The sequence below is a fragment of the Hemiscyllium ocellatum genome, chromosome 12 (genome assembly GCF_020745735.1).
Source record: "Hemiscyllium ocellatum isolate sHemOce1 chromosome 12, sHemOce1.pat.X.cur, whole genome shotgun sequence".
NCBI lineage: Eukaryota > Metazoa > Chordata > Chondrichthyes > Orectolobiformes > Hemiscylliidae > Hemiscyllium > Hemiscyllium ocellatum.
The window spans coordinates 18,509,794-18,533,793 of record NC_083412.1 but is presented as its reverse complement, the minus strand read 5'-3'; positions in this window follow the sequence as shown (position 1 = coordinate 18,533,793).

The following is a 24,000-nucleotide window of genomic DNA, read 5'->3' as shown; positions in this document are numbered from 1 at the left end:
TACTCCAGTGCTAGTTTGGATAGACTGCTGCTGGGTTGTTTACGGAAACTTTGGAGTTCATCGTCTGTGTACTCCTGGTAATTTTACACCTATTTGTGCTGCTTTACATCTGGCAGAAAACAGAGTATGCATAAGCGGGTCTTTGTCTGAGTGACAGGGTGGCCCAAGTGAAATCCTACACGGGTCTGGGCTGGTGTCTCCACTTTTTTCCAATTCACAACAATGACTTAAATGAGGGGAGTGAGGGTGTGGTGGCACAATTTGCAGATGACACCAAAATAGGTCAAAAAGCATGCCTTGAAGAAGACATAAAGGAGATGGATACAGATGGGTTGAGTGAGTGGGAGCATGATGTGGGAAAATGCGAAACTCTTCACCTTGACAGGAAGAATTTAAAAAGCAGCATCCTTAAACGCAGGATAATTGCAAATTCTGATGCGCCAAGGGATCTAGTTGTTCTGATTCACCAGACCAGGGAGAACGGTTTAGAAGTTAGGATCACCCTTTTAGCACAGAGATGAAGAGAATGCTTTTCTCTCAGAGGGGCAGTATGGTTTACTTCTGCTCCTATGTCATATGCATCTTCAAAGACCAGGAAAGAATGAAATAGAATTGTATTTATAAAGTGACTTTTATAAGCCCAGGGTGTTGTGTGTAATCACCATTGTGATGGAGGGTTAGCTGCCAAGGCTAGTCTAAATTTGACCTTTTTCATGATGTATGTACTGCTCATTAGGAAAGAAACAAGATTTTTGGAAACATGAGTGGAACTGCATTGCTGTTAAGGTAACAGAGAGAACTGTGAAAGGAGATGGGATTAGCCTGTCAAGAGATCACAGATCATTAGGCCAGGAAGTTAACATTTCTGATTCTCAATGCATGTCAGAGTAGTGATAAAATATGGACTATTGATTTTCCAATCTGCTTTTAATATCTGGGACTGAAATGGTTTCAGAAAGGAAAAACACGACCTAAAATGGCCATAGCCATCAGCTGACTGTACAGGTTAGCCAGGTGTCATGAAACCTAATATGGAATAGATAATATTGTCTAAATGAAATTAGTCATTTATCAAAAGATGTTGAAGCTCTTCCACTCAGTCAAGTGCAGAAAGGCCCTCATCTCCTATTTTTGATGTCACTTAGATGATGAGCTTCACATGTTGGAGATCAAAGCCATCGCCTGCAGTTAGCAAGTTTGGAAACAATGAAGTCAAGGCATTGAAGAACACAAACCACCTGGTGTTTTGAGGAATTGGTTTGGCAGGAAGGGAGGGGATAGATTTTCGACTTAATTCTGTGATTAGCTGAAGAACGCTCTCTCATTCTCCCCACCTCTCAAATACGTAGAGTGCCCAGTGACAGATCTGATTAAATAGGAATATCAGAATATTGAGAACTGAAGGAACAACTGAAATATTTGCCAATACTGAGGATACAAGCCATCAATTAAGCGACCGTGGTGTCACATTAAAAAGTGTATGCCCCCAAAGACACCATAGGGACTTTAAACTGTACGTTTATTTACTTTTGTTTGGTGCTGGACATTGTCCCATCTTGCCTTTGTACTGTGGGTGTGGCTTGGCATTTTTTAACATTATTCTTGGAGTTAGCAGATAATAAAATTGCTTTTCCTTATACTCATGAAACTCTGTTACTGTTACATTGGGTACTGAAACTTTAATTAGACAAAGGTATAGCCTCACGTTGGAAAGAACACTAATCTTTGTTGCAACTAGAGTTGTTGAGAAGAGGGGACCTTATTCAGACCTCCCTTCTTGATCATAACACATTTTCAACATGCCCATTCTTTGAAATGAAGAGGGTCATGTACAACATGGTTGGTGGTGGGTGCTCGAGAAAAGGTAGCAAGTTAACTTACTCCCTGCAAGTCAAGAGGTTGCTCTGCAGAAGGTGGAATCAGTGATTTGCTGAAAAGTACAAATATTAGTTAAACACAGATTGATTTTGCCACTTGATTTGGGGTGGCACAGTGGCTCACACTGCTGCCTCACAGCACCAGGGTCCCAGGTTCAATTCCAGCCTTAGGTAACTGTATGTGTGGAGTTTGTGCATTCTCCCTGTGTCTGTGTGGGTTTCCTCCCACAGTCCAGAGATGTGCAGGTCAGATGAATTGGTTATGCTAAATTACCCATAGTGTTCAGGGATGTGTAGGCCTACTGAATTCCTAGATGCATTAGACAGAGGGAAAACAGGTCTGGGTGGGTTACTGTTCGGAGGGTCAGTGTGGACTGGTTGGGCTGAAGGGCCTGTTTCCACACTGTAGGGTCTACAAATCTTTAAAAAAATCTTTGCTGAAGCATTCAGTCCTAATCTGAATGCCTTACTTTAATTTTATTCAGTCCCTGTTCCTGATCCACTATTAATTGCGTTAGTTCTTCCTGCAAGTCATCCTCTGTTTTGACATGTAGTATTGAGGGAAAGTATTTATTCAACATGTCTGCTGTGTCAAATCATGATGAAATGCTTGCCTTTTAATGGTGGGAGCTCACTGAAGTTAGGAATTAAGGAAAATATTCATGCAAGCTGAAAGAATATTAGCTTAAGTTTTTTCAAATTTGTTCAAGAGTTATGGGCATCACTAGAAACACTAGCATTGATTTCCGAACCTTAACTTCCCTTGAGAATATGGCAATGAGCCAATTCCTTCAGCCAAAGCAATCCATTTGATGTAGGCACTCCTACTGGGTTGCAAAGGAGGGGATTCTGGATTTTAACCCAGTGAGAATGAAGGTGACATTCCCAAATTAGGAAGCTGTGTGAGTTGCAGCTACTTGCAGGGATACTTGGCAAGGTAGTAAAGTACATGTAAAGGGGATTTACTAAAATGTTGCCAGGGATGAGGGATTTTCATTATTTAGAGAGATTATAGAAGCTGGGCCTATTCTCTTTAGAGCATTGAGTCATAGAGCCATAGAGCTGTACAGCATGGAAGCAGACCCTTCGGTCTAACCCGTCCACGCCTGACCAGATATCCCAACCCAATCTAGTCCCACCTGCCAGCACCCGGCCCATATCCCTCCAAACCCTTCCTGTTCATATACCCATCCAAATGCCCTTTTTTTAAAAATATATTTTTATTAAGAAAAAATAGATTTTTAAATATTACAACAAATACAAAACAATGCAATTCAAAACAGTACAAAAATAGTACAAAACTAAACCCAAATAATAAAAAAGAATTCCCCAACCCACCCTCCTATATGAATGTATAAACATATATAGAGAAGTATAAAATTTCACAAAAACCTAAACTAGCTATTTAACTAAATAAATAAATACCTAACAATAAACTAATAAATAGTAATAACTCAGCCTAGCCAAACAAAACACTCATACATTCACTGTTCCTCCTCCCTGGATATTGGACTCATGAAACACAATCGTTATGGCTATATAAAAGCCCTTGTTAGTGTGGCAGATAAATCTGTGTCCAGGTATTTCAAAAAAGGTTGCCATGTCTTGTAAAAATTATCAGTTTTGTGGTGTACCATATTTGTGAGAGAATCCAGGGGAATATGCTCCATTACAATCTTCCGCCAACCCGACAGGCCTGGGGGGTTTTCTGATATCCAACCTCGCAAGATATTCTTCCTTGCAGAGAACGTAAGAATATTGAAAAGTTGTTCCTTATGTGAGTCTGCAGGAAATACAATGGGTAGGCCCAAAAGGAGAGAAATAGGGTCCTTCTCCCCCCCTACACCTAAAATCCTTTCCATTGCACCCACCACAGCGCTACAATTTGTTTGAAACCTGTTTGAAACACTGCCTCACAGCGCCAGAGACCGGGGTTCAATTCCCACCTCAGGTGACTCCCTGTCTGGAGTTTGCACATTCTCCCCGTGTCTGCGTGGGTTTCCTCCGGGTGCTCTGGTTTCCTGCCACAGTCCAAAGATGTGCAGTTTAGGTGAATTGGCCGTGCTAAATTGCCTGTAGTGTTATGTGAAGGGGTAAATGTGGGGGAATGGGTTTGGGTGGGTGGCGGGTCGGCGTGGACTTGTTGGGCCGAAGGGCCTGTTTCCACACTGTAAGTAATCTAATCTAATCTAAGACCAAAGACAATGGGTAAGAGTACCTGTACAGACCTTGTACTTGGGGCATGCTGAAGATACCCCTGGTTTAAATTTTGACAAACGGTCTGGGGCTAAGTGGACTCTGTGAAGAATCTTCAACTGTAAAGCATGGGTCCTATTGCAAATTGATATCTTCCTTGCATTCTCCCAAATATCCTCCCACGCCTCTGAAGAAACTTCAACACCCAGCTCTCTTTCCCACATCTTGCAGAGTCGATCAGACTCATCTTGAGGTGGCACCCCCCAATTGGTGATATAGACAGAGAGTGTACTCTTAGCCCTTAGTACCCCTCTTTCTATGTCAGATTTGTAGGGATCAGTCAAAAGTATTTTTTTTAATAAAATCCCTAACTTGAAAAAAACGAAAGAGGTCTCTATTAGGTAACTCGTACTTCCATACTAACTGAACGAAGGACATCATTACATCTCCCTCAAATAAATCACCCATGCAAGATATACTCCTAGTTGCCCAACGTTTAAATCCTGAGTCTATCATACCCGGTTGAAAACCCGGCATACCCACTAAAGGTGTAAACAAAGATGTTTTGCCAATATTACGTTCCCTCTGCCGAATTGCCCTCCATGTTTTAACAGTATCGATGACTATTGGGTTATGGCAATATTCCCTAACTGTCCTCACCTTGTCCAAAAACAGCAAACTGGTAAGGAGGCACCTTGCCTGGGAGACTTCGATATCTAGCCATATTGAAAGAGGGTCCCACAAACCCAATCACCCACATAGGTCAAAAGCGAGCTTAATTGGTAATTTTTAATGTCCGGAAGGTGTACTCCCCCAATCTATGAGGCAACTGCAGTTTAGCTAATTTAATGAGGGGCCGTTTACGGTGCCAGATAAAGGAGCTGAACCAACTGTTCAGTCTCCAGAGTGTTTGTTTATTAAAAATCAGGGGGAGCATCCGTATAGGGTATAGCAAACGGGGGAGAATATTCATCTTAATAAGCGCTATCCGACCCAACCATGAGACTGGAAGTGCCTCCTATCTTTGGAGATTTTGTTTAATTTTTTCAAATAATTGAGTAAAACTGGCTTTGAACAGCCAATCCTGAACTGGAGTACTGAATATGCCCAAATACACAAAACCGCCCTGTGACCACCTAAATGGGAATCTATAGTCACTCTCAAGAGCCAACTCTTTGGTAAGACCACCCATAGGCATAGCCTCTGATTTAGCAAAATTAATCTTATACCCTGAAAAAGCACCAAACGCGTGAATGCATTGTATCAGGCAAGGTACTGAAACGGCTGGATTTGTCAAGAAAATTAGAACATCACCTGCATACAGCAAGATCTTATGTAATTTTGACCCCACTTCTGGAGCTGATATATTGAGATCCCCACGAATGGCCTCTGCCAATGGTTCAATCACCAACGTAAAAAGTAATGGTGAAAGGAGACAGCCCTGCTGGCTGCCCCTAGAAATATTAAAATTGCTTGATCGTACCCCGTTGGTAATGACCGCAGCGAGAGGTACATTGTAGAGAACCTTTACCCATCTTATGAAAACTTCGCCCAGACCAAACTGGCCTAGAGTATGGAAAAGGTACGGCCACTCAACTCGGTCAAATGCCTTCTCTGCATCTAAAGAAATCACCAATCCCTGTATTGACTGCTGTTGGTATGCTTGAATTACGTTAAGCAGCCTCCCAACGTTATTGGAGGATCTGTGACCCTTTATGAAGCCCATCTGATCAAGTCCATATTTAAGAGCGAGATGGGCCTGTATGAAGCACAGTCTTCCGGATCCTTCCCTTTTTTAAGGATAAGTGAAATATTGACCTCTCTCAGAGATGGTGGGAGACAAACATGACTGTATGAATCATTAAACATATTCAGCATCGCGCCTGACAGCATACTTATAAATTACTTATAGAATTCACTGGGAAGTCCGTCAGGACCGGGCGCCTTTCCACTCTGATGCTGCCTCACAGCTTCCTGCACTTCTTGCTCTGATAATGGGGCATTGAGAAAGGACTGTTGTTCGGGAGTCACACCCGGGAGCTTCAGATCTCTAAAAAAGGATTCCATTTTGGCCTGCCCCTCCTCACAATTCTCAGACTGATATAACTTAGAGTAGAATCTCTGGAATGCCACATTAATCTTTTTAGAATCAAATGTTAGGTTCCCAGACCCTTCCCTAATCTCTGTAATGGTTTGTGAGGCACTTCTCTTTCTGGCAAGGTATGCTAAGTATTTGCCTGGCTTGTCACCATGCTCGTATAACCTTTGCTTTGCAAAAGCCAGCTCCTTCTTTGCCGTCTGCGTGGGCACGGAATTTAGTGCACACCGCAGTGCCATAATCCTCTGTAGTTTGACCAATGAGGGTTGGTCAAAATAGGCCTTCTCGGCTACCTTCAACCGTGCTTCAGGGAGATGTTAAGAGCATAAGCATAAGACATAGGAGTGGAAGTATGGCCATTCGGCCCATCAAGTCCACTCCGCCATTCAATCATGGCTGATGGGCATTTCAACTCCACTTACCCGCATTCTTCCCGTAGCCCTTAATTCCTTAATTCCTCGTGACATCAAGAATCTATCAATCTCTGCCTTGAAGAGTCCCGGCTTCCACTGCACTCTGTGGCAATGAATTCCACAGGCCCACCACTCTCTGGCTGAAGAAATGTCTCCGCATTTCTGTTCTGAATTGACCCCCTCTAATTCTAAGGCTGTGTCTCCTCGCCTAACGGAAACAATTTCCTAGCGTCCACCCTTTCCAAGCCATGTATTATCTTGTAAAGTCTCCCCTTAATTTTCTAAACGCCAATGAATACAATCCCAGGATCCTCAGCCGTTCCTCGTATGTTAGACCAACCATTCCAGGGATCATCCGTGTGAATCTCCGCTGGACACATTCTAGTGCCATTATGTCGTTCCTGAGGTGGGGGGACCAAAACTGGACACAGTACTCCAAATGGGGCCTAACCAGAGCTTTATAAAGTCTCAGTAGCACAACGGTGCTTTTATAGAACATAGAATATAGAACATAGAAAAATACAGCGCAGTGCAGGTCCTTTGGCCCTCGATGTTGCGCCGACCGAAGCTACCTAACCTACACTAGCCCAATAACCTCCATATGCTTGTCCAATGCCCGCTTAAATGACCATAAAGAGGGAGAGTCCACCACTGCTACTGGCAGGGCATGCCATGAACTCACAACCCGCTGAGTAAAAAATCTACCCCTAACATCTGTCCTATACCAACCTCCCCTTAATTTAAAGCTGTGTCCCCTAGTAACAGCTGACTCCATTAGCGGAAAAAGGTTCTCACTGTCAACCCTATCTAAACCCCTAATCATCTTGTACACCTCTATCAAATCTCCCCTAAACCTTCTTTTCTCCAATGAGAAAAGCCCCAAGTGCCTCAGCCTTTCCTCATACGATCTTCCTACCATACCAGGCAACATCCTGGTAAACCTCCTCCGAACTCGTTCCAATGCCTCCACATCCTTCCTATAGTATGGCGACCAAAACTGCACACAATACTCCAGATGCGGCCGCACCAGAGTCTTATACAACTGCAACATGACCTCAGGACTCCGGAACTCAATTCCTCTACCAATAAAGCCCAGTACGCCATATGCCTTATTCACAGCACTATTTACCTGGTTGGCAACTTTCAGAGATCTGTGTACATGGACACCAAGATCCCTCTGCTCATCCACACTGCCAAGTAGCCTACCATTAGCCCAGTAATCCATCTTCTTGTTACTCCTACCAAAGTGAATGACTTCACACTTAGCTACATTGAACTCCATTTGCCACCTTTCTGCCCAGCTCTGCAACTTATCTATATCCCGCTGTAACCTGCCACATCCTTCTTCGCTGTCCACAACTCCACCGACTTTCGTGTCATCCGCAAACTTGCTCACCCAGCCTTCAAGCCCCTCTTCCAGGTCATTTATAAAAATGACAAACAGCAATGGTCCCAAAACAGATCCTTGTGGAACACCGCTAGTAACTGCGCTCCAAGATGAACCTATACCATCAACTACTACCCTCTGTCTCCTTCCAACCAGCCAATTCCTAATCCAAACCTCTAATGCACCCTCAATGCCATACCTCCGTAGTTTTTGCATTAGCCTGCCATGGGGTACCTTATCGAATGCCTTGCTAAAATCCATATACACCACATCTACTGCTTTACCCTCATCCACTTCCTTGGTCACCTTCTCTAAGAACTCAATAAGGTTTGTGAGGCACGACCTGCCCTTCACAAAACCATGCTGACTATCCTTGATCACATTATTCCTATCCAGATGTTCATAAATCTTATCCCTTACAATTCTCTCTAAGACTTTGCCCACAACAGAAGTGAGACTCACTGGCCTATAGTTACTAGGGCTATTCCTACTCCCCTTCTTGAACAAGGGGACCACATTCGCTATCCTCCAGTCTTCTGGCACTATTCCCGTAGACAACGACGACATAAAAATCAAGGCCAATGGCTCCGCTATCTCCTCCCTAGCTTCCCAGAGGATCCTAGGATAAATGCCATCAGGCCCAGGGGACTTATCTACTTTCATCCTTTCCAGTATTCCCCAGACCTCTTCCCTACGTACCTCAAGGCCATCCATTCTAATCACTTGTGACTCAATATTCACATCAGCAACAGTGTCCTGTTCCTGAGTGAATACTGATGAAAAGTATCGTTTTAGTGTCTCTCCAATCTCCTCCGCCTCCACGCACAACTTCCCATTACTATCCTTGACTGGACCGATACCTACCCTAGTCATCCTTTTATTCCTGATATACCTATAGAAAGCCTTTGGGTTTTCCCTAATCCTACCAACTAAGGACTTTTCATGTCCCCTTCTCGCTGCTCTTAGCTCTCTCTTTAGATCCTTCCTGGCTACCTTATAACTCTCAACCCTCTCAACTCTTATATTCCAACCCTCTTGAGATAAATGACAACATTGCATTCGCTTTCTTAATCACGGACTCAACCTGCATGTTTACCTTTAGATAGACCACATCCACTGGGTTTCCCTGGTCTAACCTACTTGTCACCTCTTCAAAGGGTTGCTGCTCACCCATCTGTCACTTCCTACTGGTGGAAAATGAAATAACTAACCCTCTGGCATAAGCTTTGGCAGTTTCCCAGAGAACAGATGAGCTATCAATCGAGCCTATGTTGATGTCTAGGAATGCCTGAAATTCCCTACAGAAATACTCCACAAACGTACTGTCCATGAGAATAAAGGGGTCCATTCGCCAGTACCTTGAATCCACTGTAACATCCTTAATTTTAACCATGAGGTACACTGGAGCATGATCAGAGATGGCAATATTACCAATCGTACAGGATGTCCCAGATCCAGGGTTACCGCAGGGGTCAGAGAAAAATCCATCCTCATTGCACATCTATGCGGATTGGAGAAAAACGTGAAATCCCTACCTGTAGGGTGGAGACACCTCCAGACGTCCACCAACCCTAATTCCCCACACAAACCCAATAACTGTTTAGTTTATGCAGAGGGTATCGAGGGACCTTTAGGCAACCTGTCTACTGTGGGGTCCATGAGGCAGTTAAAATCTCCCCTTATAATAATGTACTGAGACTTGAGACTTATCAGTTTAGAAAAAGCATTTACCAAGAATTTAGAGAAGGATGAGCTGGGGGACAGTAAACATTTAAAATACCATATTCTTCCTCATTTATCAAGGCTTTAAGAATTACAAACCTCCTGTATGTGTCTTTAACACATTCCAACAATTTAAATGAGAGATTTTTCTAAACCAATATAGCCACTCTCCTACTTCTGGTATTAAATGATGAAAAATAAACTTGGTCAAAGCCATTCTACTGTAATTTCAGATGCTCCTTGTCATCCAAATGTGTCTCCTGTAACAAAGCAATATTCACCTTCTTCTTTCTAAAACTCAAGAGTACCTTCTTCCTCTTAATTGGTGATTGACTTCCCTTGATATTCCAGGTACACCATTTAATCAAATCATTAGCCAAAATCTTCTGCAATTACATTTAAATTCCAGAGAGGAGGAACCCGAACCACAAATTGCTGAGCCTTAGTGTTGCATGGTCCACCAAATATAAAAACTACATAAACTAAAACCACTACATTTAACAAACATACAAAATTATTAAAAATAAAAAACAATAAAAACCAGAAAACAAACCAATAGCGCTGAGTAGGGGAACTCACCCCCTGCCCAGAGGGGGCAACCACCCATCCCAAACTGCTCATAAATAGGCATCTAACCATCTCAACCACCTTCACTTCTCCCAGCTAGAGCCGCATCGCAAGCACAAGCTAAAAAGAATAAACACCCCATAGAATATCAATATGAATAAAAATACATTCTTTTATAAAAAAAAGGGGAATAAATACCCCAGGAGAAAGTGAGGTCTGCAGATGCTGGAGATCAGAGCTGAAAATGTATTGCTGGAAAAGCGCAGCAGGTCAGGCAGCATCCAAGGAACAGGAAATTCGATGTTTCGGGCATAAGCCCTTCATCAGGCCTGATGAAGGGCTTATGCCCGAAACGTCGAATTTCCTATTCCTTGGATGCTGCCTGACCTGCTGCGCTTTTCCAGCAACACAGAATAAATACCCCACCCATCCTTTGGTATGTCCTAATTTAGAAATTTAAAATGTACATTTTAACCATTGCCAGACATAGTTTGGACCAAATTATTATCAATAGAGGAAAGAAAAGGGGGAAAACAACGTTCCAAGTGGATTTCCTCCATTTCTTTTACAGAATGATAAACACATATCCAAGCAACGATATTTATACATACTACAATTGTTTAAATTAGGTTAGTTTGTCCACAAAGTCTCTTGTCTTCTCATGTGTCAAAGAGATGCATGGATTCATCTAAGGTGATCCGAAGCACTGCTGGATATCTCAGGGAGTACTGAATCCCAAGCTCCTTCAGTCCTCTCTTTCATTTTCATTTCTGGATCACCGCCGCTGAAAAGTCCTGAAAAAAACATGATCTTAGACCCCTCGTAAATTAGGGCTTTTGGATCCTTCCCCTGCAGTCTGGAAGTCTCCATGACTCTCTCCTTATCCCGGTAATGATGGAACCGCACCAGGAAAGGACGAGGGTGTTGACCCAGACCTGACCTCCGTGCTGCGACCCGGTGAGCCCTCTCTATCTTCAATCCTCTCATGCCAGCCTCCAAGTCAAGGAATTTCGGAAGCCAATCTTCAACAAATTCCGCAGGCTGCTCACCTTCCTTAGCCTCAGACAGACCGATGATCCGAATGTTTTTTCTCCTGCCCCTGTTTTCAAGATCATCCACTTGGTCACGCAAATTACAGACCTGAGTCTTCGGGGCTTGGATCTCTTCCTTGAATGAACCCATCAGCTTTCACCACTGTGACCCTGTGCTCCACCTCATCCGTCCTCTTCTCCAGGTCTCCCAGCTGCTGCTCATGCTTCTGCAGCATGAGAGAGACTGGAGCCAGCTTCTCTTCAATCTGTCTCCCCAGCATCTCGCGAGATTTCAAGAGCTGGTTCACCAGGTCCTGGAGAGTAATCGGCTCCGAGGCTGCTGCAGGCTGAGCTGCAGGCCCGGTCTCAGATGCTCCTCCTCCCTTTTTAGGCATTTCTGGAAAATACAGGTAAGTCAATTTTTAAATGTTTCTTGGGGCTCCACAATCTTTCCTACGCCCCAAGAAATCCTGATGACCTGGGTTGGGCGGGTTAAAAGACCATCCTGCTCCTGCTGCGATGCGAAGTTCTGCAGTGTGATCTTCTCAGATCGCATTTTAGATCCCCCCAAATGCCTCTTAAATGTTGCAATTGTACCAGCCTCCACCACTTCCTCTGGCAGCTCATTCCATACACGTACCACCCTCTGCGTGAAAAAGTTGCCCCTTAGGTCTCTTTTATATCTTTTCCCTCTCACCCTAAACCTATGCCCTCTAGGTCTGGACTCCAACAGTCCAGGGAAAAGGCTTTGCCTATTTACCCTACCCATGCCCCTCATAAGGTCACCCCTCAGGTTCCAATGTTCCAGGGAAAACAGCCCCAGCCTGTTTTGTTCTACTCTGTTGTGCCCTCCATTGAAACACTTAATGAAGACTTAATGATCATAGCTATCCCTCAGTAAAAACACTGATGAATCTGCTGAACGAACACTGCTCTGATGCCACTTAAGGACACAGTCGGGTTATTTGAACTCGTTTTGCAAATTTGTCACCGGAAGATCAAGGCACATGACACTAAATTGTGACAATGGTCATTGCAGGGGAGAAGGTGCAGATAATGGCACTGACTTAGTGAATCAATGCTCTTGCTGCATGGCTTCAGGTCCTACATGCTAGTTGGTGGAATTTAAATTCAATTAATCGGTCATGAATTAAAGCTTAATGTGAATGTACAAATTAGGAGCACGAGCTATTAAACCTAGTCGGCATTTCCATAAAATTATTCCACATTCCTGCCAACTCTGATTACATTTCAGCCATTTACTATTAAGAATCTAGTTACTCCTTCAAACTAAAAAGATATAAAAGCTCTGCTTCAAAGATCGATGCCCTTTAATGGAGAATGTTCCCGACTCTTTGTAAGTATAAAAAAACGTAAATTTCTATCTTAAATTGATGGCCAGTGTAGTAATGAGGATCACTAAACAATCACTGATTGCCAGAAATCTATTTAGTTCACTAGAGCCCTTTAGGGAATAAAATCTGCCATCCTTACAGAAAGTCATGGAGTCATAAAGCTGTACGGCATGAGAACAGACCCTTCAGCCTAACTCACCCATGCTGACCCAAGATCCGAAATTAATCTACTCCCATTTGCCAGCATTTGATCCATACCCCTCTAAACCCTTCCTATTCACGTACCCATCCAGATTCCTTTGAAATGTTGTAAATGTATCAGCCTCTGCCACTTCCTCTGTTAACTCATTCCATATACTCATCACCCTCTGCATGAAAAAGTTTCCCTTTAGGTCTCTTTTATATCTTTCTCCTCTCATCCTAAATCTATGCCCTCTAGTTCTGGAATCCCCCACCCAGGAAAAAGACTTTGGATATTCTCCCTATTCAAGCCCCTCATGATTTTATAAGCCTCTATAAGGTCATCCCTCAGCCTCTGACACTCCAGGACAATAGCCTCACTGTATTCAGCCTCTCCGTATAGCTCAAACCTTCCAGCCTCGGCAACGTCCTTGTAAATCTTTTCTGTACTCTTTAATGACATCTTCCCTATAGTAGGGAAACCAGAATTGCATGCAATATTCCAAAAGTGGCCTCACCAATGTCCTGTACAGCCACAACATGACCTCCCAACTCCTATATTCAATGTTCTGACTAAATTCTTTGGAGGTTAGATAGAAATGGATAGGAAAGACATACATTCTTTGGCGAGGATGTCAATAACCAGGGAAATTTCTACAAAGTTGTAGAGAATTGGAAAGGATTTGTGAAGGAAGTTTTCCACCAAGGCAGTAATGAGGACCCGAAATTCAACCGCCTAAAAGGGCAGCAGAAAGTCTCTTGAAGTCATTAAAAAAATCACTTTGCTATGTACATAACCGATTGGATAGGGAGTTTGTAACTCAGGGCCAGTCTGGCCATTCGTTTTTCAGCTAGCACAGATATAATAGGCTGAATGGTCCCCTCTGCATGATAAACCTCGATGATTCAAAGCATTCCTGTATGTATCAGCTTGATTAACAACGCCACACAATGACCATGGAACTGATCGTTTATCATTTCCCTTTACTGCAGGAATAAATGACTGGTTTATATCTTGCTGTACTGTCAACACTGTCCCTGACCTTGAAACAAGGCAGATCTAGTTTATCACTTGTTTTGAACATTAACCAGGAATACTAGTCGCAGAAATTTTCTATCCTTTGCCAAGTCTTTGATGCATTACTTCAACCTGCATTTTCTGGGATTATTGTGATTGTGAAATGCCTCAGGGCATTTGCAGAGGTACAGAATGTTCTCCTGGAATCCTGCCATTCCTAGGCCTTGTAATTATTCAATTTGGCTTTTGATTACTTGTTGTTCGCTCATGGGATGTGGGTGTCGTTGTCTGGGACAATATTTATTGCCCGACCCTAGTTGCCCTTGAGAAGGTGGTGGTGAGCTGTCTTCTTGAACCTCGGCTGTCCATGTGCTGTGGGTTGACCCACAATGACCGTAGTAAAGGAATTCCAGCAACAGTGAAGGAACAGTGATATATTTCCAAATCAGGATGAGGAGTGTCTCGGAGGGGAACTTGCAGGTAGTGGTGTTCCCACGTATCTGCTGCCCTTGACCTTCGAGATGGAAATGATTGGGGTTTGGAAGGTATTGTCTCAGGATTTTTGGTGAATTTCTGCGGTGCACCTTGTAGATGGTACATACCGCTGCTAATGAGTGTTGGTGATGACGGGAGTGGACGTTTATGGATATGGTGCCAATTAAGTGGGCTCCTTTGTCCTGGATGTTGTCAGATTTCTTGAGGGTTGTTGGAGCTGCACCCATCCAGGCAAGTGGAGAGTATTCCATCACACTCCTGACTTGAGTCTTGGACAGGCTTTGAAGAATCATGAGGTGAGTTACACACTGCAGTATTCCTAGCCTCTGACCTGCTCTTGTAGCCACCGTGTTTATGTGGTGAGTCCAGTTGAGTTTCTGGTCAGTGCTAACCTCCAGGATATTGATTCAGTGATGGTAGCATCATAAAATATCAAGGGTGTAATTATTAGATTGGCTGTTATTGAAGATGGTCACTGCTTAGCATTGTGTGGCATGAATGCTACTTGTCACTTGCTAGCCCAAGCCTGGATATTGTCCAGATCTTGTTGCATTTGAACACAGTCTGCTTCAGTATCTGAAGTTGTGAATGATGCTGAACATGATACAATCATTGGTAAACATGTCTACTTCTGATTAGACTTATAGTGTGGAAACAGGCCCTTCGGCCCAACAAGTCCACACCGACCCGCCGAAGCGCAACCCACCCATACCCCTACATTTACCCCTTACCTAACACTACGGGCAATTTAGCATGGCCAATTCACCTGACTCGCACATCTTTGGACTGTGGGAGGAAACCGGAGCACCCTGAGGAAACCCACGCAGACACGGGGAGAACGTGCAAACTCCACACAGTCTGTCGCCTGAGTCGGGAATTGAACCCGGGTCTCAGGCGCTGTGAGGCAGCAGTGCTAACCACTGTGCCACCGTGCCACCCACACAAACAAAAAGCCAACTTGACAACTCCCAGAGTAACTCCCTCCCGACTGTACACCACAGTACAGCCACCTCTACTGGGTCTGTCCTGATGGTGGGACATGGCGTACCCATGTTTGGTGATGATGATGGTCTGGAAGGTATGATTTTGTCAGTATGAGTATGGCAGGCTATTGCTTGACTAGTCTGTGAGACAGCTCTCCCAATTTTGGCACCGGGCTCTGGGTGTTAGGAAGGAGGACTTTGCAGGGTTGACAGGGCTATTTCAGCCATTGTCTTTTCTAACGCTTCGGTCGATCTGTCTGGTTTCATTTCTTTGTTGAAACTTCATAGCATTTCATACAATTGAATGGCTTGCTAGGTCATTTCAGAGGCAGTTGAGAGTCAATCAAATTGTTGTGAATCTGGAGTCACATGTAGGCCAGACCAGGAACGGATGGCAGATTTCCTTCCCTAACAGACATTAGAGAGGCAAATGGGTTTTTCCCTGACAATCGACAGTGGTTTCATGGTCATCATTAGAGTCTTAATTCCAGATATTTAAAAATTGAATTCAGATTTGAACCCAGATTGTTAGCTGAGTTTCTGGATTAATAGTCAAGTGACAATACTGCTGGGCCATCATTGGTGCCCAAAGGTCATGATAGAAATGAAGAAATCAAGTGCAGGAGGAGGCCATTCAGCCTCTCAAGCCTGCTCTGTCATTCCATATGGTCATGGCCAACTCTTTATCTCGCCATACTCCCTGATGCCTTTAAAATCGAAGAGAATGTATTGATGTATTTCTTGAACATTTTAAGTGACTTGGCTTCCACATCCTTTTGTGGTTGAGAATTCCACTGGTTGACTGCCCTTTCAGTGAAAAATAATTTCTTCACCTCAGTCCTAAATGGTCTATCCTTTACCCTGAGAGTGTTCTTGGATCTAAACTTCCCAACTAGGGAAATCTTCCTCTCTGCATTTAATGTGTCTGACCCTGTTAGAATTTGATATGCTTCAATCAGATCCCCTCTCCTCCTTCTAAACTCTATTGAATACAGACCCAGTCCACCTTGTATGACAGTCCAGCCATCCCCGGTGTCAGCTGATTGCTATAAACTGGTTCCTGTCCTGCTATCTATTGTTCCTGAGGATCTCTCCTGTATCCCTTCCACCTATCACTAATGGGCTGTCCATTGACCCCATCATTCAAGGACACAGTATCAGCTTCTCAATGTAGACTGGAGACACCCCACTCTCTCCAACACCACCCATGGCCACAGATTTGTCACCCATCTTGCTCAGAATCAAGTACTGGATTATACAGAGATTCGTTCCGATTAAACACCAGTTGGAAGGGCCGGCTCGTTTCCTCGTTCCCCACCAGAAAATGTGTTCTCCTGACACCAACTCCATTCCTCTCCCTCCCTCCTGTCCAAGACCCAGATCCAACCCACCTATGACATTGCCTCTGACTCTGAGCTTGGCCCCAGATCTCATTTCCATTCCCCTGTGTAACATCACCTATCTCCTCACCTTCTTCATTTGAAGACACTCAACCATGCCTTTATTACCTCAACCAGTTCAATCACCTCCTGGCTGCCCTCGCGACACGCATCCTTCAGAGACCTCAGGATAATCCCATTTCCTGTTGCCCGTGTCTGTTATTCACACCACATTTTCATTCTCCCATCACCCTTACTGCATTAAGTGAGGCCTTGACATCCAGCTGTCCCAGCCCTCCAACTCTGAATTGAATTGAGTGAGCTTTATTGTCACATGAACTCGAATGAGTGCAGTGAAAAATTAACAAGTCACCACTTATGGTGCCATTTTAGATACAAGACACCCAAGAGCAGATACTTATGTCTGGCATATTTCTGATTTTCATTCCTGGCGCATTTGCCTCGATTGTTATGATAGAAGCTCTAAATGTTTGACCATAAATATTCCTATCTCTCCCATCTCTTTTAATACACACCTTAACAATAATCTCACTTCTCCTAATTAGTCCACATGCAGTTCCACGTCATATTTTGCTTGATAATACTCGTATAAAGAATATTTTCCCATGTTTACTGCAGCCGCTACTTGAATAAAAGTTGTTGTTTTCTTGGGCTGCTCTGCATTATTGGACAAGTCACAAGTCTAATTTCACAACGAACTGTGGAGTTAGTAAGTTACTGATATTATGCCCATCCTGCGGCTTAAAAGATGTTATAATTAGAAAGCTATTAAGCAAAGTCAATAATCAAACTGCCACTTCACGTGGGGTTTATAAATTCTATTAGGAGCCATTGAAGCAGATTTCACTGAATGGATAGGGACCAGACTCAGGAAATCCAGAGTGTTTACAGTGACCATGGGTAGCACACCTCCAATAAGATGAATAGTGTTGTTCAGAGATTGATACTCTCTTCATGGATCATGCTTTACTAAGTCACAAACATACAAACAAGGAACAAGAGTTGGCCTCTTAGCCTGTTGAGCCTGCTCCCCCATTCAATATCTGATCTGATTTTAACTCCAACTCTACATTCCTCAACATTGCCAATAATCTGTCATCTGCTTGGTAATCACAAATCTATCTACCTCTACCTTACAAATATTTAAAGATTCTGCATCCACTCCCATTTCAGGAAGGGAATTCCAAAACCTCACAACTCTCTGAGAGACTATTTTTCTTCTCAGGTCTATCTTAAATGGGCACTTCCTTATTTTTGAACTATGACCCCTAATTCTAGATTCTCCCATAAGAGAAAGCATCCTTTCCACATCAACCTGGTCAAATCCCCTCAGGATCTTATATGTTTCACTTAAATCACCTCTGACTCTTCTAAACTCCACAGAATACTGACCTAGCCTGTCTAACCTTTCCTCATAAGGCTATTTTCCCATTACAGGTATTAGTCTAGTAAACCTGAACTGCTTCCAGCACATTAACATCCTCTGTAAGTACAGTAGCCAGTATTGTACATAGTACTCCAGACGAATCTCATCAATGCCCTGTATAACTGAAACATAACTTACCCTACTTTTGCATTCAATTCCCTTCACAATAAAACACAACATTCTATTAACTTTCCCGCTTGCTGGCTTATTTGAGGTGTGCCATCCATGGTCATTGTAAACACTCTTGGTTTCCTGAATCTGGTACCTATTTAAAAATCACACACCAGGTTATCATCCAACAGTACTAGCTTTCAGAGTGCTGCTTCTTCATCAGGTAACTATAACCTGGTGTTGTGTGATTTTTAACTTTGTCCACCGCAGTCCAACACCAGCACCTCCACGTCAAGGCTTCCTACATATTTACCTTTGGTAATTCATGCACTAGAATACCCACATCTCTTTGCATCTCAGAGTTTTGTAATGATCCCCTATGGAGATAATTTGTTTCCTTTTTGTTCTCTCTGCCAAAATGGACAATTCCACTCTTTTGCACATTGTACTCCATTTGCCAGATCTTTGACCATTCACTTAATCTACCCATGTCCCTTTGTAGGTTCCTTATGTCCTCTTCACAACTCACTTTCCTACCTATTTGTGTGTCCTCATCAAATCTAGCTCCACAGCTTTGACACCTTCATTTAGATAAAGTGCGAAGAGTTGAGGCTGCTTCATTTGTTGATGCTTCTTTAATTGCATGCCCCGGTGCTCTCTCACAAAAAAAACCAGTTCAAAATTATTTTTCCAGCTAAAGTATTTAGCATCTGAAGCCTGACATTGAAGTAAATTATACTTTTTGAAGGTTGAGGTATCTTTAATTAACTTGTTCAGACATGGTAAGTAGCGGAAGTAATGTGTTTCTAGGATACCTCATCGTGTCAGGAAAACTTAGCAAAGTGCTGCGTGCAATTTACTTTGGAAGTGAAGCCACTTGCATGTTTGCGGAGTAGTCAATCTAGAAATTGTAAGAGTCTGAAAATCAAAATGCATGAACACAAAATGAAAAGACAGAAAATTTGTTGGAAATACTGAGCCAATCTGGTGGCGTCTGTGCAGAGAAACAATATTAATGTTGCAATTCCAATAAACGTCCTCAGAACTGCAGAGTCACAAGGACATATACCGCTATCTCTGTTTCTCTCTTCACAGATACCGTCTGACACACTGAGTGTCTCCATTACTTTCTGTTCCTATTTCAGATCCTATTTCTAACATCTGCAGCATTTTGTAGAAGATGCATGGCTAAACAGTTTCAATTGAAGGATGAATATTGGTCAAAACAGATCTCTCTTCTATTTGGAATAAGGGGATATTTTATACTTATCTGAGTAGGAAGATGAGACCTCAAACTGGCCTTTCCAACAATTCATTCCACTTCATATCACACTCCAGCACTAGATTATGTGTTGATGTCTGAGCACAGGGCTTAACCCACAACCTTTTGTGCAGTTCCTACACCCCTTATTGACTTTTGATAAGGCTGGGTTCAAATTGTTATCATTGGAGAGTGTAAAAGGGGTGTGTGGTCAGCCGACAGATAGTACAAAATGTTGCTGGATAGGGATGGTACAGACAGAGAGAACTGGGGCAGTCTTGAGAAATAGATTAGAAACCATCAGTCACTGGTCTGTCCAATGGATAGGACCTTTGGTGATATCAAATTGTATTAACCTCTCCCTCCTTCACATTCCATCAAAGTCATGACTAAACCAGAGACTTCACTAAAGGAATGCAGGGTGATGTTAATAGTATTATAGAATCCCTGTATCTGTGGGAAAGGAATCCCTGAATCCTGTTAAAGATCACAAATCTTTCTCTCTGCACCTTTGAGCTATACAAGGGATGTATTCATCAGTGGGAGAAGGTGAGGACTGCAGATGCTGGAGATCAGAGCTGAAAATGTGTTGCTGGAAAAGCGCAGGTCAGGCAGCATCCAAGGAGCAGGAGAATCGACATTTCGGGCATGAGCCTTTCTTCAGGAATGCTGAAGAATTCCTGAATTCAGCATTCCTGAAGAAGGGCTCATGCCCTAAATGTCGATTCTCCTGCTCCTTGGATGCTGCCTGACCTACTGTGCTTTTCCAGCAACACATTTTCAGCATGTATTCATCAGTGGTCCAATGTAGCAACACTTTAAAATTGTTGCTCACCCAACACATTATGGTATGATGCAGCGAAGTAGAAAGGCTGTCCTGATGAAGGGTTAAGCCTGAAACTTTGATTCTCTTGCTCCTCAGATGCTGCCTCACCTGCTGTGTGATTTTTTCCAGTGCCACACTTTATCAACTCTGACTTCTCCAACAGTCCTCATTATCTCCTAGACACAGGTAGAGGCAAGTACACACAGGTAACCATAGGTAGAGGCAGATAACCACAGGTAGATGCAGGCCCACACAGGTATCCACAGGAAGAGTCAGGTAGGTACAGGTGCAGGTAGTCACCAGTAGAAACAGGTAGACGCAGGTAAACACAGATGCAAGTCAACACAGATAAATGGAAGTAGACTCAATTAAACAGGTTAACACAGTTCGATGCAGGGAGACACAGGTAGACACAGGGAAACATATTTATACAGATTTGCACAGGTAGACAACAGCTAGACAAAGCTCTGCTACAGCCTCAATAGGATGAGCAGAGCTTTTGTGCTGTTACACCTAACCACTGGCCCTTCACATTCAACTGTGTTACTATCACTGAGTCCCTCATTATCAACATCCTGGGGGTTACCATTGATCAGAAGCTGAACTGGACCCGCCATATAAATACAGTGGCTACAAGAGCAGGTCAGAGGCTAGGAACTGTGTGGTGACCCTCCAAAACCTGTCCACGAACCACAATGCACAAGTCAGGAGTGTGATGGAATACTCCCCACTTGCCTGGATGGGTGCAACTCCAACAACACTCAAGAAGCTTGGCACCATTCAGGACAAAACAATCCGTTTGATTGGCATCACATTCACAAACATCCATTCCCTCTCAATGCGCAGTAGCAGCAGTGTGTACTCCCTACAAGTTGCACAATAGAAATTTGCCAAAGATCCCTGGACCACTTCCAGCTCGGAGAACAGCAGCGGATACATAGGAACACCACTAAGTTCCCCTCCAAGCCATTCACCATCCTGACTTGGAAATATATTGCTGTTCCTTCACTGTTACTGGGGCCTGGCTAGAATTGTCCCTGAGGGCTTCTGAAGATGAGCTCTGTCATTGTAGCCAGTGGTGTTCAGGAAGTCAGTCAGGCAGGAGACTGTCAATTTGGGCAGGAGACAGTGGGAGAGAACATCCTGATAAACTGCCGTTTCTATAGGAACGACAACTTCACCTTTGGGAAGTAAGAAATTAACATTAAAGCCACAAGCATGACACAAAATGAAACAGGAACACTTTGAGAGAGGAACTGAGAAAGGTTGGCTGCGGTCTGATTCATGATAGCTGGTGGGGTGAAGGTGGGGTGGGGGGTGGTTGTGAAAAACTGCTTGCATCGAAACCAAACACTAATATGATCATAAAAGATGCATTTTTACACCAACATGGGAGATACAGTTGGTGCCCAATCTGTCAACGGTATGGCACTGCACAAATTAAGAGTCCAATGAATTGGAATGTCGTCCAACTCAGTACTGCAAAATCAAAACCTTCCTTTCTATTTCTGGTCAATTGCTTCACATTTCGACTTCCGTTCTGTGCCCCTTTCCACGGCTGTGGGCCAGGACAGTACTGTACGTTGCTGTTCTGATCCAGTTCATCACTGCGCCTGTTTAGCTGCATTCCCACCTCATCAGCCACACTGACGATGTCCTCATTTCTCAGTCACATCCAGATATGCTTCCTCATTCGCACCTCCCAAATTCTACCTCCCATTCTCAACTCCAACTCATTTCTGGGCTCAGTGCATTTCTATCCAGTTCTAAGTAACACGCAACTATCATCCTTAACCTCATCAAACCCCTCATGCACTGGAACATCCATTTCAAAATCCTTATCCTGGTATAAATCTCTCTTGTAAACTCTTCTATCCACTAGACACAGCTAGCGCTCAGTTGGCTTATAGGCCTAAGCAGTGTGATGCTCATGGATTCAATTCTGGCACTCACTGAGCTCTCTGTGAAGGCCATGTCTTCTCAATGTTGTCCCTCTCTGAGGCATCAGTGACCATGAAGTTACACTTACAAGAAGCTGTTTATCTCACTCTCAAATAAGACAGCAGCCTCTGACATGACGGTGACTTCCAGTCTCTCCAAAAATTGGCCTTCTACACATATTCCTTTTCTTCTTTTCTCTGCCCTTTGGCTGGTGTTCAGCCAGCTCTCTAGAATGCCCTCTCTAACCCTCATCACCTCACTTTCAAAAATCTCTTCAAATGCATTTCTTGAAGCACTCATATTCTCCTAACCCTCGTCCATAGCTCCTTCAATGGGTCTGAATCACCATCTTGTGAACTTCTGAAGCACAGGAAGATGGTTGTCAATATTGAAGGTCAGTTATCTCAGCTCCAGGACATCTCTGCACGAGTCCCTCAGGGTAGTGTCCTAGGTTCAAACATCATCAGATACTTCCTCAAAGACCTTCCCTCCATCATAAGGTCAGAAGTGGGGATGTTCACCAATGATTGCACAATGTTCAGTATCATTCGCGACTCCTCAGATACTGAAGCAGACCATGTTCAAATACAACAAGATCTGGACATTATCCAGGCTTACGCTGACAAGTAGCAAGTAACATTTGCACCACACAACTGGCAGGCAATGACGATTGCCAATAAGAGACAATCTAACCACCACCCCTTGACATTCAACAGTGTTACTATCACTGAGCCTCCCATTATCAACATCTTGGGGGTTACTATTGATCAGGAGCTGAACAGGACATGCCATATAAATACAGTGGCTACAAGAACAGGTCAGAGGCTAGGAACTGTGTGGTGACTCTCCAAAACCTGTCCACGAACCACAACGCACAAGTCAGGAGTGTGATGGAATACTCCCCACTTGCCTGGATGGGTGCAGCTCCAACAACACTCAAAAAGCCTGACACCATCCAGGACAAAGCAGCCGCTTGATTGGCATCACATCCACAAACAGCCATTCCCTCTCAACGGTCAGTAGCAGCAGTGTGTACTACCTACAAGATGCACTGCAGAAATTCACCAAAGATCCATAGACAGCACCTTCCAAACCCAGGACCACTTCCACCTAGAAGGAGAACAGCAACAGATACATGGGAACACCACCAAGTTCCCCTCCAAGCCACTCACCATCCTAGGATTTGGAAATATATTGCTGTTCTTTCACTATTGCGAAGTCAAATGCCTGGAATTCCCTCCCTAACAGTATTGTGGGTCAACCTACAGCACAGGGACTGCAGCGGTTCAAGAACATAGCCTACCATCATCTTTTCAGGGGCAACCAGAGATGGACACTAAATGCCAGGAATGTCCACATTCCCTGAAAGAAAAGTTGAAAGCTTTCTATAGAGCAGAATTTATAAGGGCATGAGAGACGGGTTATGGTGAGAAATGTGGCAGAGTTGTGCGAGAATTAGTGAGGCCTATCTCAATGTCAGCAACCACTTGCTACATCCTTTAATGATATTCCAGGCATCAAGATTCTCACTAGACAGCATTGTCTACTAAAGGGCAATAACTGCTGGTTAACAACCTTATTAGCTGCACATCTCACCTCACTGAAATGCAACATCCTATGCTACCAGACGCTCCAGTAGATTAGATGCTGAGATGAAAGTTAGAGCAAGTACCTGGAGACCGCCTTCATTTACCTTAATACATGATTAAAATG